The sequence below is a fragment of the Lepidochelys kempii genome, chromosome 11 (genome assembly GCF_965140265.1).
Source record: "Lepidochelys kempii isolate rLepKem1 chromosome 11, rLepKem1.hap2, whole genome shotgun sequence".
Lineage (NCBI taxonomy): Eukaryota > Metazoa > Chordata > Testudines > Cheloniidae > Lepidochelys > Lepidochelys kempii.
In genome coordinates this window covers 50,791,735-50,807,303 of record NC_133266.1, presented here as the reverse complement: position 1 = coordinate 50,807,303, position 15,569 = coordinate 50,791,735, and the positions used below count along the sequence as shown (strand labels likewise).

General features: G+C 41.9%; 1 long non-coding RNA gene across 1 annotated transcript in view; it reads left to right on the top strand.

Annotated features, from left to right (window-relative positions):
* Positions 1-1,662: 1,662 nt before the first annotated feature.
* LOC140895728 (uncharacterized) overlaps positions 1,663-15,569 on the top strand; it is a 35,861-nt gene continuing 21,954 nt past the window's right edge. The window contains exons 1-2 of the long non-coding RNA XR_012154330.1: positions 1,663-2,389; positions 5,730-5,866. This is a non-coding gene — a long non-coding RNA (uncharacterized lncRNA). The remainder of the gene's footprint in view (positions 2,390-5,729; positions 5,867-15,569) is intronic.

Sequence of the window (15,569 nt, the reverse complement as noted above, 5' to 3'; positions counted from 1 at the left end):
GTTATTACCCTTGGATTAAAATAAGAAAAATGTCTCCTCAGTATTCTCATTTCTTAGTAAATCTGCACTGATGTCCCAAAACTTATGTTATTGTCATTAGTCAACTAAAGAACAATCATGGTAATGAGATTAAAGTAAGGACACAGAAATTATATTGCATTTTACTACATTCTTTTAGAAGAGTGTCATTAAAGGTCACTGTCATCTCTAAGTTTCAAACCCTCTTAGAAATTGAATGTTCTCTCCTTCTCCCTCCCCCAGATTCTGAGCTTGAAGTTTAGGCTCAAATATTAGTATAGTCTTCACATTCCTTTCCGATTGACAAGCCCTATTTTATGGGGTTTAAATTAACTTTTCTATTTTTGTTTGGCTATGTACAGAAAAATCTTCCTCTGCAAAACAATAATGCGTTCATTCGTATCAGCAGTGATATCAGATCATCTCCAAAACATAATTGCTATGGCTAAGCCAGGAGAAGCAAAACAAAACTTTATAGGACCAACAAAAGCCAGAGATAATGGCTTTACTATACTTTTTACATTTCTCACTAGAATATAGGGTGTGTGTTTGTTTTGGAAACAGATATTTAGAACTGAGAGGAAGTTTCCCTATCATATCCCAAGTCAAATTTGGAGTCTGAAATTCTTGACAAAGTCCCTATAATTTCAAAGTTGGGGAAGAAAAATAAGATGTGTTTACCTTAAGTTTTAAAGCAAATATAGTCTAATAAATATTAGAAAAAACCTCATAGATTCTTTTTGGGTGTATTCATTGATATATAGGATTAAAAATCCATAATCATTACTGAATTTCAAAGGTGATCTCAATTTCAGAAGTATATGCAGAGGGACAACGACTGAGGACTTCCCAGCATCTCCTGAAGGCCCTACTGAGAGAAAATTAATTCCAGCACTAGTTTATTTTCTATGCAATCATCACACTGGGAAATATCGCATGATTAATTCTAGTGATACAATTCAATACTGACCACAGTGAGAATGTAGCAAAGGGTTATTTTCTCTATATTATTAGAAAAGTCTTCCACACAACGTATTGTCCTCACCACTCTAAAATCCAAACGTTCATGCCAGGCTCCATCAATCGTTTTTCTGTTTCCTAAATCTGGTGCAACACATGTCGATGTCCCCCTCCCCAATCCCTACCTCCCTCTCGCTCTCTTGCGGGTGGGAGGCCATACATCCTAAAACATGGTAAGATGCGCAATCATTGCTAACACTAGCAAACCCTCAAAAGCCAGACGCCCAAGAAGGGAAAGGTGCTTAGGTCGTTACCGCTGTGTCACGTTTTGGAAGGAGGAAGAGGGGGATAATTGGATGCCACTCGTTTCCGATCTTGGACATAACGCAGCGGCGGCTGCAGCGCAAAGCAAATAAAGGAACTGGAAGTTGCGCCGCGAGCGGCTGTGGGGAGGTTGCAGGGCTCATGGCTGGGTGCCCCAGGCGGAGGGGGGGGCCGCCCCCCGGGCCGCTCGCCCCGCGCTCACTCAACCTAAAAAAGTTTCCCCGGGACGCCGAGGCTGCCCCACGCTCGCCCAGCATCACTCCAGCCGCCGCGCTCAGCGGGCTGCCCCGGTCCCTCGCCAAACCGCGCTCGGGCGCCGCAGCCCCGGGAGCAGCCCCACGCGCCCCCGTTCCCGGCCTGCGCCCGGCAAGCGCCGCGGGGCGCCTCCCCTTGCCTGCGGCGGCTGGCCCCGGCGAGGGATGAAAGAGCCGCCGCCAACGCCGAAAGTCCTGCCTGGGGCGTCAAACTCCTCCGGACTTGCCGGGGAGTTTGGCCGGAGGGAGCGGGCACCGCGGGACTGAGTCCCACGCGCGCCGCGGGCAGCCGCTCCCCGCAGCCGCCCGAAGGAAGGAAGGAAGGAAGGAAGCGCGGGGTACCTTGCGGAGAGATGGAGGGTGGCAGCCGGGGCCGGCCCCTGTGAGACACCCAGAGAAAGAAGCGGCTCCGCGAGCGCCCGCCTCAGCCTCAGCTCCCGGCTCAGCCACCGAGAAAGTTTCCTGACGTCAGGCTGGGCTTCCTCCCGCCTCCCCTCCCACCATTGATCTGCCGGAGCTGGCGCTTCGCTGCTCCCGGGCTCCCTCTGGCTCACGCCGGCTTGCTACAAGCGGGAGGTGGCCTGGCTCGTCCGCAGTCTGAGCGCGTCCGCGCCCCCCTCCCGCGCGTTCGCTCGCTCGCTCGCTCAGCGCCCAGCCAGGCGCCTGGGACTTTGCCCCGGGGGTGGCTGAGAACAAGGGGAATGATTCCCCCCCACCCGCAGCAACTTCGCTCCTCGGGAGACCCCGCTGAGGAGGTAGCGCGCACACCAGGGCCAGCCCAGGGCTTGAGCTTGACTACAACACGCATTACACGAGGAAAGAACGTGCCAGAGGTAATAGAAGCAGCTAAGCTGCCTTAAACAACCATAGCGAGTCTGGCAGCGGGCTGCATTCCTGGAGAAATCTGCTATGGGGGGGTGGGGGGATGCAGATTCTGGGGTATGCATTCCCAGGGACGGGGTAAGAGTAACTAGGCACAACCCCCGCCTGATTGGGGTCCCCAGCTGGTGAAGTCATGGGGTGGCATAAGTGATGTGAGCAGGGATCATCAAAGAGCACCTGTACAAATACAGCTGGGGAGAAGAGGCAGGAGCTCAGCAGGCTTCTACCTTAGGTAGTATATGAAATGCCTTCCCCCTCCTGTGACCTCTTGCCACTGCCATTCATGTGGGTCTTTGAGCCTGAGGCTGGCAGTCTTGCCAGTCTCCAACAAGCAGAGAGCTCTGGCAGAGGACATTGCCACAAGGCTGCATGTAAGAGGGATAGCAGCTACCCTCATAATCCTGCTTGGAATGGTGCACCTACTACCACTGAAGGTGAGGGTGCTGTGTGCATGTGGTGGAGAGCCCTGTGAGAAGCAACCTCCCACCCAGGTGTAGAGCCCTATGGTAGGGTGGCAGGAAGTCTTCTCCCATAGGAATTTCACTGGGCTGGCAGGAGGAGAACCGCTTACACCGCTTACAGAGGACATGCTGCTCATGTTGGCAGGGGACTCTCTCCTCCCAGATGGAACCCAGCCTGGTCAGAGACAGGAAACAGCAGACTAGTTGCACATCAGGGAAAAGAGAGAACCACTGACTCACTGAAGGGGTGGCAACGGAGCCCTTGTCATCCCAGAATAGGGCTTGTGTGTGGTACCACTATACCAAGCAAAGTCAAGGCCATATTGAGATCAGGTCTATAGGATCCCCCGCTTGAATAGGTGTAGGGTCTCACATTGTCTTACTCCAGCTGTGCGTTGGGAAAAATCTTCTGGGGGCAGAAGGAAGTGAGAAAGGGGAAGAGGAAGCCGGTTGAGGGACAGAACGTTCAGGAGGCAGTCTACTAGTGGGCTGCATGATGTAGGACATGCATTAATTGAGGATGCCTGCTCTGGGGGTATTGTTTAGAGAGTACATCTAGTGGAAAGTACACATCCACAGTTGGTCAATTTGATCTTTAAGAGTACCGATGGATTCCTTGCTGTCTCTGAGCTCTCACAGAGAAACATTACTCATGGATAATGCTCATCTCCAGTGGGCTATTCTAGAGATAATGACCTGGTTTCAGTTATTCACACCTTTGACACTTGTTTGCCGGACTACCACAATGCAATATACCTGGGCATGGTGCCTTTAGCACTTAGGAAACTCCAACTAGTACAGAACACTACACCATATCTTCTCAGCACCAAAGGCTACCACAAACACATCAAACTTGGCCTCCGCTCTTTATGATGGCGTCCCATAGAATTTCTAAGCAAAATCAAGATCCGAGACCTTATCTTCAAGGTGATCCATAGGCTGGATCCAGGGTATCTAAAAAACTGCCTAAAGCTCTAGGATGAAGTCTGTGGTCAACAACGCTGCTCCTCGGGCACAATTAAACTCTCTACAATAAGGGTAAAGAGCACCATTGGAAGAGCCAGAACTTTCTCAGGGCCAATCTGAAACCATGGAATGAACTCCCTCAAGAATTCAGGACCTTCACAAACCTCACTACCTTCTGCTCAAAGTGCAGGGTACATTTATTTGTCCTTGCCTTCTAAAACACGTGTGTGTGTGTGTATATATATATATATATAAATATAAACACACACACACGAACCCTACCAAAACAAGACACTGCATACACTTCTCTGCCTAGAAGGACGATGAGAGAACAAACACCACATGATAGGTGTGTAGTTATATTTAATACCCTACTGGAAGGTGTTCAGGAACTACAGTAATGAGCACAGTATAAAAACCTCTATTGAATAAATGTTTTGAGGAAGTCTGTGATGAGGGATAGAAGTCTTCTGGTTAGGGGACATGCATTCCCTCTTATTCTGGCACTGGGAGATTCAAGTTAGGGGATATATATTCCTTGTTAAAGTGTGCTGTAGGGACACAGAACCTTTAAGATCAAGTATTTCAATGAAAGTCATGGGGATTGCAGGTTAAGGACCATGTATTCCCTGTGGAAGGACAAGAAACCCATCTCTTTCATGTTCCATTTATCCCATGTCATTCTGCCATGGTGATGCCAGTAAGGGCACATGCACTCGCTTTGGAAACACAGGAAACTCATCTGTCATTCCTACTCCTGATTTTCCATAGCAGAGCACCAGAGTAATAGCAGCGTTTCATTTTTCATTATTCAACAGACAAACCTTGAGAGTGGCCATTTAGATAGCAGAGCAAGACATGTCACTGAAATCAGAGCAAAGGTTTTTTTAAGCAAAGTTAAGAGACATTGTAGTTGGTGCTGCCTAACACACGGGCTTGCTAGATGACCTCTCTCAAGGTCACTTTCAGCCCCCCAATTCTATGATTATTCAGAAAGATTGAGGTTGTGTCATGATAGACCATGACAAAAAAAACAAAGGATACAAGTCAAACATGGGTTTTTAACTGTAAGCCACACAAAAATATGTATTCATACAAAGTGTATTATATGAAAAACAGCTATAAATGAGGTCATTCAATGTGAACATCCACATATTCAGATTAATCTGTTAACTTTAATCTTTGATTATAGGTAGATAAATGTTGACCACTAATATTTTCAATAGTAACATCAGACAAACATGATCACTGATATGCACTAGTACCTGGAAACAGGGCTGAGGCTGAAAACGATAGTCAGATTAATTAGTGTGAATAATTTTTCCATTGATTTGCAAACACAAAATATTGCCTCCAGAATTTGGATGCTAAAATGAAGCAAATTCTCACAGTGGTCTCTACTGCAGGGTACAGATATCAAGTTCCTGAAAATTCCAGTTGAATTATGTTCCTAAAGAAGAAAAACAAACAAGCATCAGCATAATTTTACATTTTCAAAATGTGTACATTTGAATGTGGGCAGTTTGTAAGTAAACCATGAGACTGTTGCACAGAATCATTTTGTACAAAGTCCCTAACAATGGTAACAAGCAGTCTGCCTAAATCCCAGCCAAAGGGGAAACATACCAAAATGAATATACAAAGAGGGAAGGAAAATGGAGGGAGGATGGAATGCCTATTTGGATTCCAAACGTGCATCACTTTCACGGCTGTGTTTTTGTGCATGATGACTTTTTAGCATCGGGAGTTACACCCACCTTAAGGATTTATATGAAAAGTCTAGAAAGAAAAACAGCCCTCTTACAATAATAGAAAGGTGGAAGGATGCATAATGAATGACTGAAATTTCTCATTTCATCCACAGCTGACTTTTCTTTTGAGAGGCAAAAATGCTGATGAGCTCTAGCGTTCCTGCTGGATCACACAGGCGGTGCTGGGTGTTGTGGTGTCGTTGTTGCTGAAAGCCCATCACCTGCATGTGCATGAAGTACTTCTGGCACAGTCAGTACCAACATCTTGTTAACAGTCTAGTTGACAGCCCATTATATGTGTATATATATATATATATATATATATATCTCCTATTCTGTTTATGTCTGTCCAACAGTGGCTAGATGGGGGGGAAATTATGAAGTCCATATAGGATTGCAGAAAAAAGAAAAGTATTTCCTCATAGCTGGCACGGAAGTATTTTAATACAATGATATTTTGAAGAGTTTTTTTAATTGCTTTAAATATTTAGGGTTTGTTTTGTTATTTTTTACTAGTGTGTTTGTTTCCTGAGGTAAAGAGCCAACTCCTGCACTCCATACTCGGGCAAAACTACCATCAGTTTCAACAAAAGAGTATGGTTTTATATTTAGCTTTTCAAAATGAACAGTACAAGTTGACTTGTGACATGTGTTGCCTAAGACAAACAATCTTAAATTGGTTCAATAAGTATACTACATATATATATATATATATTTTTGATAATACTAGCTCAACCACTCTCAAGTTAAGAAATGTAAGTTCAAAGTTTTGATCTACCTTATTTCTTGTTTTGCAAAGTCATGTACATCTTTACCTGTTTATGTTTTATAAAATAAAACTTCAGTAGGCTTTTTTTTTTAAGGTAAGACAAATAAAGGTTAGCAGCTCATCAATCTCAATAGCAAAGCAAAAGTGCATGCAGGATGAATGGAAGACATTTCTAGCAAGGAAATAGATTTTAGTTTTACATTTTCCAAGGCTATTTACAAAAGAAGTGAAAATTTTATTAAGGGTATTCAAAAATACTATTATTGTGCCATTATATGTAAATACCATTCAGCATCAGAGATGGTTTCAAGTAAAATGAGATCCAGATTTAATGAAAATGACAAGATTTTGTCCCAACTTCACTCAGTGATATTGAATGGGGTCAGGGTATAATTTGTCCTAAAATTGTTAGTAATAACACAATACCATTTTGAGTACAATAAAATAGTTTCCTAAACATTGATACCCATCAAAACATTTTCAGTGCTCCTTCCATAGGCAACTGTGTTTCCCATTAAAATGTAGATGTTTTATATTAAAATCTGGGCGGGTGGAAAGAAGAAGGAATCTCTGTATGGGAATCTTTGGTTTTCTGGTTTCTGTAGGATATTTTCCTCATGAGAATCTCTATTTTAGTTTATAATTAAGAGGAATGTAATATAAATCTATTTTCAACTACATCTTATGCATATTCTTTGGAGGGAATAAGAGAGAAGTGTCACAATACATGGTTTCTTATCATTTGTTTCTTCCTTGAGAGAGTTTTTTCCCCATCACCAAGACAACCAGTAGAACAGGATGAGGTTTAAGAGATTGAAAGTAGAGCAGAGATACAAGAAGTCCAGAAGTAGTCCCTCTTCTTCATAATTGTTTGCATATGTGATTCACCAAAGGCCTGAACATGTTTAAAAGGAAGAAGAATATCTTGAGTCAATATAATAATGGTTTCACAGGTCCATTGAAGCCTTAATCCAGCCTGCACTCTGCAAAACTGGACTCTGGGTGTTGAACGTAGCAGGGAGGATGAATGAAGAATCAGCCAAACAAAAGAAATCAGGGGAGAAATCTATAGAGATAGAGTGGCGTTCATAGTTACATTAATACAAGGGATGAGATTAAGGAGGCAAGCAAATGAGTCTTGTACCGATGATGAGGTCCAAGAAATGCCACCCTTATGTTGAGTTGTACCTCTCCCCTCAAGGGGTCTAAGGAGAATTGCCCAACATCACTTTCTGAAATGCTCAACAAGGAAGGACCAGAAATCCAAGAGAAGCCCTTTCATTCCTGCCACAGTCTGCAGATGAGTCAACACCATGTTGTGATTAATGGTGACAAAAGCAAGTGATAGATCTAAGAATATCAGCATAAACATGCTGGGGCTGATGATTCTCATTTAAGCTTAGGCAATGTCATGGGGTCACTGCCCAATCAAGGTACGATTCAGGCTCCTCTCCTTCTGACTTTGCTTTTTTAAATTTTCTCCATAAAAGTTATTAGATACAGAATGTTCTCTATCCCACCTAGGCTTCATACCATGTCCTCACAATAAACAAAGTCTTTCACCCTCCGTGCACTTGCTATAGGGTTTTCCAGGATTCTCAATCACTCTTTCATCCTTGTTCTGACCGTGGTTCTGGAGAACCATTACAGGAGTCTTCACTTTCCCCTATAGTTCCTTCTCCCCAGCCTACCCTGGACTCCTGCCAGAGCCTTTCCATCCTCTAGCAGTTTTCTCTCATTTTGTCTTTATTGAGCATCCCCACTGATCTTTATAGGGGCCAGCTGTCCCTCATTACACCTGATGGGCACTGGCTAATTAGTCCTAGGTAAGCTGAACCACTCACTCTTTAAAGGAGCCAGGCTCACATGTGACAGGTGCCTTTACATTACTCTGGCAGTATAATAGGGGACTTAAGGCCACAGAGGTGTAAAAGGACCTAAGTGTAACTGTGAATCAGGTCCCCAGGCTGATTTAGTATGAATCAAGCCTTATAAATTAATAATTAGATCATTTATCAATGCCATCAGTGCAGTCTCTGTTTGGTACTCAGGTTGACACAGGTGAAACAAATCTGAGGCATCTAGACACTCTAGTTATTTTGCCAAAAACTCAAGAATGGAATATTGGATAATTGTTAACCAGATTGTCAGGGCAGGTGTTGAGCAAAGGGCAATCACTTAATGTTATAACATCTGAATTTCTACTATTTGTTTACAATAAATAAAAAAAAAAGTTGGGCAAAGGAGTATGATCTAATTTGATTCAGGGGCGAATGTAGTCATGCTTCAAAGTGTGAAGGGTTATTGACATAGAAGTCACAAATGATTTTCTCTCATTGTGCCTCCTCTTTTGTATTCCATTGGTTAAATGATTCTTGCTGACAGTAGCATGTTGTAATCTCATGTCAAAAGCCTGTAACATCAGAGTTGCTAACACAACTGTCTCCACTGTCCAGTCTAACTGGATTAACTGGGGAATAAGACAAGCACTGGGAGAGATTTCATGCCTTATTACAGATGGCCAATGGGCAAAGCAAATTTTCAGAAAAACTCATTTTTGTTTTTGTCAACTTTTCATGGAGAGCTTTTCCCCCAAATCAGCTCTAGTGAAAAGTAATTAAGATCATATTCAGTTAAAGGAAAAAGGAAAGAACTATATTTGTATGTGTGTACAAAGATTTGATGAATGCTCTGAACATGCATTTCTTGGACAATTAGAAATATAGCATTGTTTTAATATTTATAGTTAGGGCCTTATTTTCATTAATCAGGCATGCATTAATGTGTTCTATTTAAATATAAAATTAGATGAGTTTTGTAGTATGTATGCATGCAAGGTATCCAAAAGTTACTACAAAATATATTCAAAATAGACATGCAGTTGCACATGCACAGCTACCCACAGACTGTACTGCTGATAACTTATCTTGATCATGCTCCCATCAAAGTCAATGGACTTTCAGTAAGAGAAGACTCAGACTTTTGGCTGTTATTCTGGTTAATTTATTGCTAGAAGTGATAATTATATTGAAAACAAAAAGTTCAACACTTTTTAAGAGAATAAAAGTAAACAGTATTAAATATCAATTATTTCAAGTGGTCTAGTTGCGTGTAAGTATGTTGTACAGAAAGGTCCCCCTTCCCCCCCACCCCCCATGCTAAAAATGACTTCTGTATATTATGACTAAGAACTTAAATGTTATGGCCCAAACAACTCAGGTCAAAAAATTTCAAAGAATGGACACTTAAGTGTTTTAGGTGCCTCATTTGAGACCCTTATGGCCTGATTATGAGAGGTGCAGAGGATCCACAGTTCCCATTAATGTTAGTTGGAGCTGTGGATCTTTATCACCTCTTGAAATGAGGCCTCGGACGTCTCAAGTTGGGCATCCACTTTTGAACATTTGTCTCCCTGTAATCCCCAATTTGCTTTCCACACATTTCAGAGCAATGTTTAGTGGAAAGACCCAGCCACTAACCCTGAAGTTAGTTCCTTTACGACACAGACATTGGCAGAGAAACATTAGAAATCATTGTGCCTGACCATACCTACTGTACATATGGACACCATCAGTTTTTAAAGCCAAGTCTTTGCTAGTGATAATCACAAATATTTATCCAAAATGTCTAAGCCAAAAAAACAGTTATTCTTGTATACAAAATGTATACAAAAGTATATTTTTAAATATTCCCTCAATACACAACCTATAGTCAACAAAACCATGAAAACTTTGTAGTTCCAATTCAGCTCCCATGGAATGCAAAGGGTGATGGATGAGGCCCTATTATTTACAAATTCCTTAAACATATACAGAAATCAGACATTTAGATAGGCTACAACGATGCTACTACAATTCATCGGTGATCTTCCTGAAAACACCATCCTGGCCACTATGGATGTAGAAGCCCTCTACACCAACATTCCACACAAAGATGGACTACAAGCCATCAGGAACAGTATCCCCGATAATGCCACGGCAAACCTGATGGCTGAACCTTGTGACTTTATCCTCACCCATAACTATTTCACATTTGGGGACAATGTATACCTTCAAATCAGCGGCACTGCTATGGGTACCCGCATGGCCCCACAGTATGCCAACATTTTTATGGCTGACTCAGAACAACGCTTCCTCAGCTCTCGTCCCTTAATGCCCCTACTCTACTTGTGCTACATTGATGACATCTTCATCATCTGGATCCATGGAAAAGAAACCTTTCAGGAATTCCACCATGATTTCAACAATTTCCATCCCACCATCAACCTCAGCCTGGACCAGTCCACACAAGAGATCCACTTCCTGGACACTATGGTGCTAATAAGCGATAGTCACATAAACACCACCCTATACCGGAAACCTACTGACCGCTATACTTACCTACATCCCTCCAGCTTTCATCAACACCACACAATCCATCGTCTACAGCCAAGCTCTACGATACAACCACATTTGCTCCAACCCCTCAAACAGAGACAAACACCTACAAGATCTCTATCAAGCGTTCTTACAACTACAATACCCACCTGCTGAAGTGAAGAAACAGATTGACAGAGCCAGAAGAGTACCCAGAAGTCACCTACTACAGGACAGGCCCAACAAAGAAAATAACAGAACGCCACTAGCCATCACCTTCAGCCCCCAACTAAAACCTCTCCAATGCATCATCAAGGATCTACAAACTATCCTGAAGGACGACCCATCACTCTCACAGATCTTGGGAGACAGGCCAGTCCTTGCTTACAGACAGCCCTCCAACCTGAAGCAAATGCTCACCAGCAACCACACAACAAAAACACTAACCCAGGAACCTATCCTTGCAACAAAGTCCGTTGCCAACCGTGTCCACTTATCTATCCAGGGGACACCATCATAGGGCCTAATCACATCAGCCACACTATCAGAGGCTCGTTCACCTACGCATCTACCAATGTGACATATGCCATCATGTGCCAGCAATGCCCCTCTGCCATGTACATTGGCCAAACTGGACAGTCTCTACATAAAAGAATAAATGGACACAAATCAGACATCAAGAATTATAACATTCAAAAACCAGTCGGAGAACACTTAAATCTCTTTGGTCACTCAATTACAGACCTAAAAGTTGCCATTTTTCAACAAAAAAACTTCAAAAACAGACTCCAAGGAGAGACTGCTGAATTGGAATTAATTTGCAAACTGGATACAATTAACTTAGGCTTGAATAAAGACTGGGAGTGGATGTGTCATTATACAAAGTAAAACTATTTCCCCTTGTATATTTCCCCCCCTCCTGTTCCTCACATGTTATTGTCAACTGCTGGAAATGGCCCACCTTGATTATCACTACAAAAAATTCCCACCCGCCCCCGCTCTCCTGCTGGTAATAGCTCACCTTTCCTGATCACTCTTGTTACAGTCTGTATGGCAACACCCATTGTTTCATGTTCTCTGTGTATATAAAATCTTCCCAATGTATTTTCCACTGTATGCATCCGATGAAGTGAGCTGTAGCTCACGAAAGCTTATGCTCAGATAAATGTTAGTCTCTAAGGTACCACAAGTACTCCTTTTCTTTTAACAATGCTTTTGTTGCCTAAGTTTTTGATGGGCTTCTGAGATGTGTTAGAAAGAAAAGGGGGAGGGATAGCTCAGTGGTTTGAGCATTGGCCTGCTAAACGCATTGCGAGTTCAATCCTTGAGGGGGCCATTTAGGGGTCTGGGACAAAAATTGGAGATTGGTCCTGCTTTGAGCGGGGGTTGGACTAGATAACCTCCTGAGGTCCCTTCCAACCCTGATATTCTATGGTCTATGGTTCTATGGTTTATGAGCTTTGAGAAAACTAGTCCCCTGCCATAAACAATACCATGTTCCTCAACAGTTAAATCAGTAATTAATGTCTTCAAAAGCTATTTAATAAAATAATTCAGGGAAGAACAAGCAAACGCCAAAAATCTCTTAAAGGGCTTTACTTAAGGCCAAATGAATATTTTAAGTGCATATTTTGAGAGCCAGTCATTTCTTTATTTTCCATTGCTTCTCCTCCTTATGCAAGATGCACTGGATTAAATGTACATTTATCTGCATTTTAGAATGTTTTAATATTTCACATTATATGCGGTAAACCTAGAGACATATGAATCATGCCCTTGGTGGTACACAAGTGATATATTTTCTTCATATAATGTAAAGCTGAAAAATGACAAGAGGAGAAGGGAATTTGCCAGGCCGGGGAAAGCTACAACACGGATATGAATGTGCAATATAGCAATTAATATTGAAACAGAAAGAACTGAATATTAGAAAAGAAATAAAGAAAAATTATAAAACCTACAATTGAGATCTGTATGGCAAAGAAAATATACATGTTTACAGCTTCCGTGTATTTTTGAACACTAAGTTTTGTAGAGTAATTATCTAAGTGAGTTGTGTTCTGAAGAAATTAACACTCTTCAGTTGTAGTCATATATGGAGTCATTGGTTAGGACATTCATCTTGTTTTATTTAATTGCTTTAACACAGAAGTAATGAGAAGTTTGTTTTTGATGTTCAGCTTCCATAGAAGAACTTTCTGTTTAGGTGTTCAACCAAATGCTAAATGATAATATGAGAACATGCATCCTGTGGTATTGATTTAGAATCAAAGGGCACAAAGAGTCAAAGGCATTAAGTGACCCTGTGTGGTGAATGGGGATCCCTTGAGTTCCCACTTCACTGTGGTTTGGGTTACTTCCCTTCTCTGGCACTCACAGTATCCTTCCCCTGCTCGGGGTATAGAAGAGTGTCTCTAACCAAGTTGAACCAACCCACCAACAAAAACAAGGGGAGGGCAGGATCAAAGTAAAGAAAGGGGGGAGGGGTGCTCAAGCTTTTGGGTAGTCACTTGGTTACCTCTTTAAAAAGCATATAGACTAAGCTGGGCCCTAGAGTTCGGATTGGGGCTAGCATCCATCCTCAGACTCCCGCACCCCCTTTTTGTGCCTAGTCCAGGCTGTCTTGGGGCAGCAGGGTCCATGGCTCTCTCTCTCTTCACTGATCTAATTGCTGTAACCAGCTGTCCCTGAAGCACAGCAGTCTTCCCCTAGTTACCACCTCTTCCCTTTTTAATTTCCTCCCTCCTGGCAGAGCAAGCGCTGCATGTATGTCTGGATAGCACTGGCTGAAGAGCTCATTAGCTCCCTCCTTAACCAGATAAGGACATGCCTCCTCACACCTTTTCACTGTCCAACTTTAACTGCTGGAAACATTATTTGGGATTTGTATAAAGACTTCAGTGTGCTTAGTACTGTGGCAAACACAATTAAACATCTTTTTAACCTTTTATTAAAGATACAAAAAAAAGTAAAGATAGTTAAGGCACTTAACATATAAAGTATTAAGTAAGGCTTTCATTTAAACAGCATTCCTTGCTCTGTAGAGAGTCTTTAAAAGGAAAAACCCCTTGTCTGACACTCTGTTGGTAGCGAAGATGGTAACAACTGTCCTTTGGGGACAAGAGAAGAAGTTAGTTGAGATGGGCTGGAGCTATCGTTTTTGCTGTTGTTTTTCTAGAAAACAAACAAGACAAACACACACAAAAGGGAAGAATAGCAAAGACAGAAAATGCAGCCTCCGTCTCTGGTGTTGACTCTCATTTGCAATCTCACTGCTGGAAAAACACAGGCACACCACATAGTCTTATCAGCCACTCTAAGACCTGGCAAACTCATACCAGCAGCAGGCTGTTAACAGATTTACTGTTACATACAGCACAATTTCCCACTGAAAGTTCAAGATGTGTTTTAAGATTAAAGGAAGTAAAAATGAACCTTAATTCTATTTAGAACAAAATTACTTCATACCCATTAAAGAACATTTAACATTCAGAACATTAAAAAATATGGAGCCTAAGTATCCCTTAGGAAGTAATAAGAGCTCTAACTTGTGCTGGTTGCTGTACTTTCCACATTATATTAGTCTCATAAAAAATCTTGGGTGGAGAGCAATACTACACACATAACATTCAGGATGGGAAGGGATACCTTATGCACCAAAATACTTAACATAGGAGCTTGTAGTTCATTGAATTGGCTAGACTGGCACAGTATATCGCTGATTAAGAAGTAGTGATGCAATATAGCTGTACCAAAGTGCCAGGAGCTACATCAGGATAACTACTTGACAAAGACATCTTTTTGTGTGTGAGAGTTTTTTATGGGTGTCTATACAGAATGGTAAGAAACCCTGGCTTTGATGAATCTTTTAGTGAAGACCCTATGGTACTTTGTGTTGCGTAGCACCATTTTACTCAGCAATTGTTTGGAACTGAGAAGTTTGTAGTTAGATATTGATCCAATTCTTTTAAAATTCAGTGAAGAAGGAGTAGATCTGATCCTGGCCCACCACTTGATTTATCATAGCACAAGTATTCATTCACTGTGCATGAGTATTTTGCAGGGAAATAACCTTCTTGTTATGGGAGAGATAAACTAAGGACAATAGTTGTAGCCTCCCCCCATATAAATCTTCATGCTGCCCACTTTCTTGTTTTCCATTAGATTTTGTACTCTTGTCACATGTATCAGCCTTGTCCCTGGATGGATTTCTCACAACCCTCCTCTCTCTTTAGGCTGACCACTGACTCTTTTCTTGTTTTTTTCTGTTTACCCTTCATGTTTTGAAAGTTATTGTGAAACTAGGCTTACCAAACTCTTGGAAAGTGGCTACCACATGCATTCATTTTCTGCCCTTATAATATTCCTTTCCCCTGAAACCTTTTATATCCCCTATCCCAATCTTTTGGTTTGGGCTTAATACTAAACAGCTATCTTTGCTAAAGATATTAATTTTGTCTGTTCTTGGGATTTCTGTTTCTTGAATCCATTTCTTGGGCCACACTAGAGAAAATCCTGTTTGAAAATTTCTTTGAGTCACTGTTCAGCCCTTGACATTCAGAAAAGAAAATTACCTGTCAACGCAGCAGGTAATTTATAGATTATAGTGTACTACAAAGCAATAAGACTCAAAACCCCACAGGAACCACATTCTACCATCATTCTGTAATACCTCTTCCCCAACATGTGGGTGCTATGAGACATCTGCCTGGGAAATGCTATAAAATCTAGAAAGAACAATAAATAAAATAAACTCCACACCCCTAAAAGTTGTAGGTGCCATTTCTTGATGTTCTTTTTGCTGTTTACTTTATTTCCTTCTAGGTTTC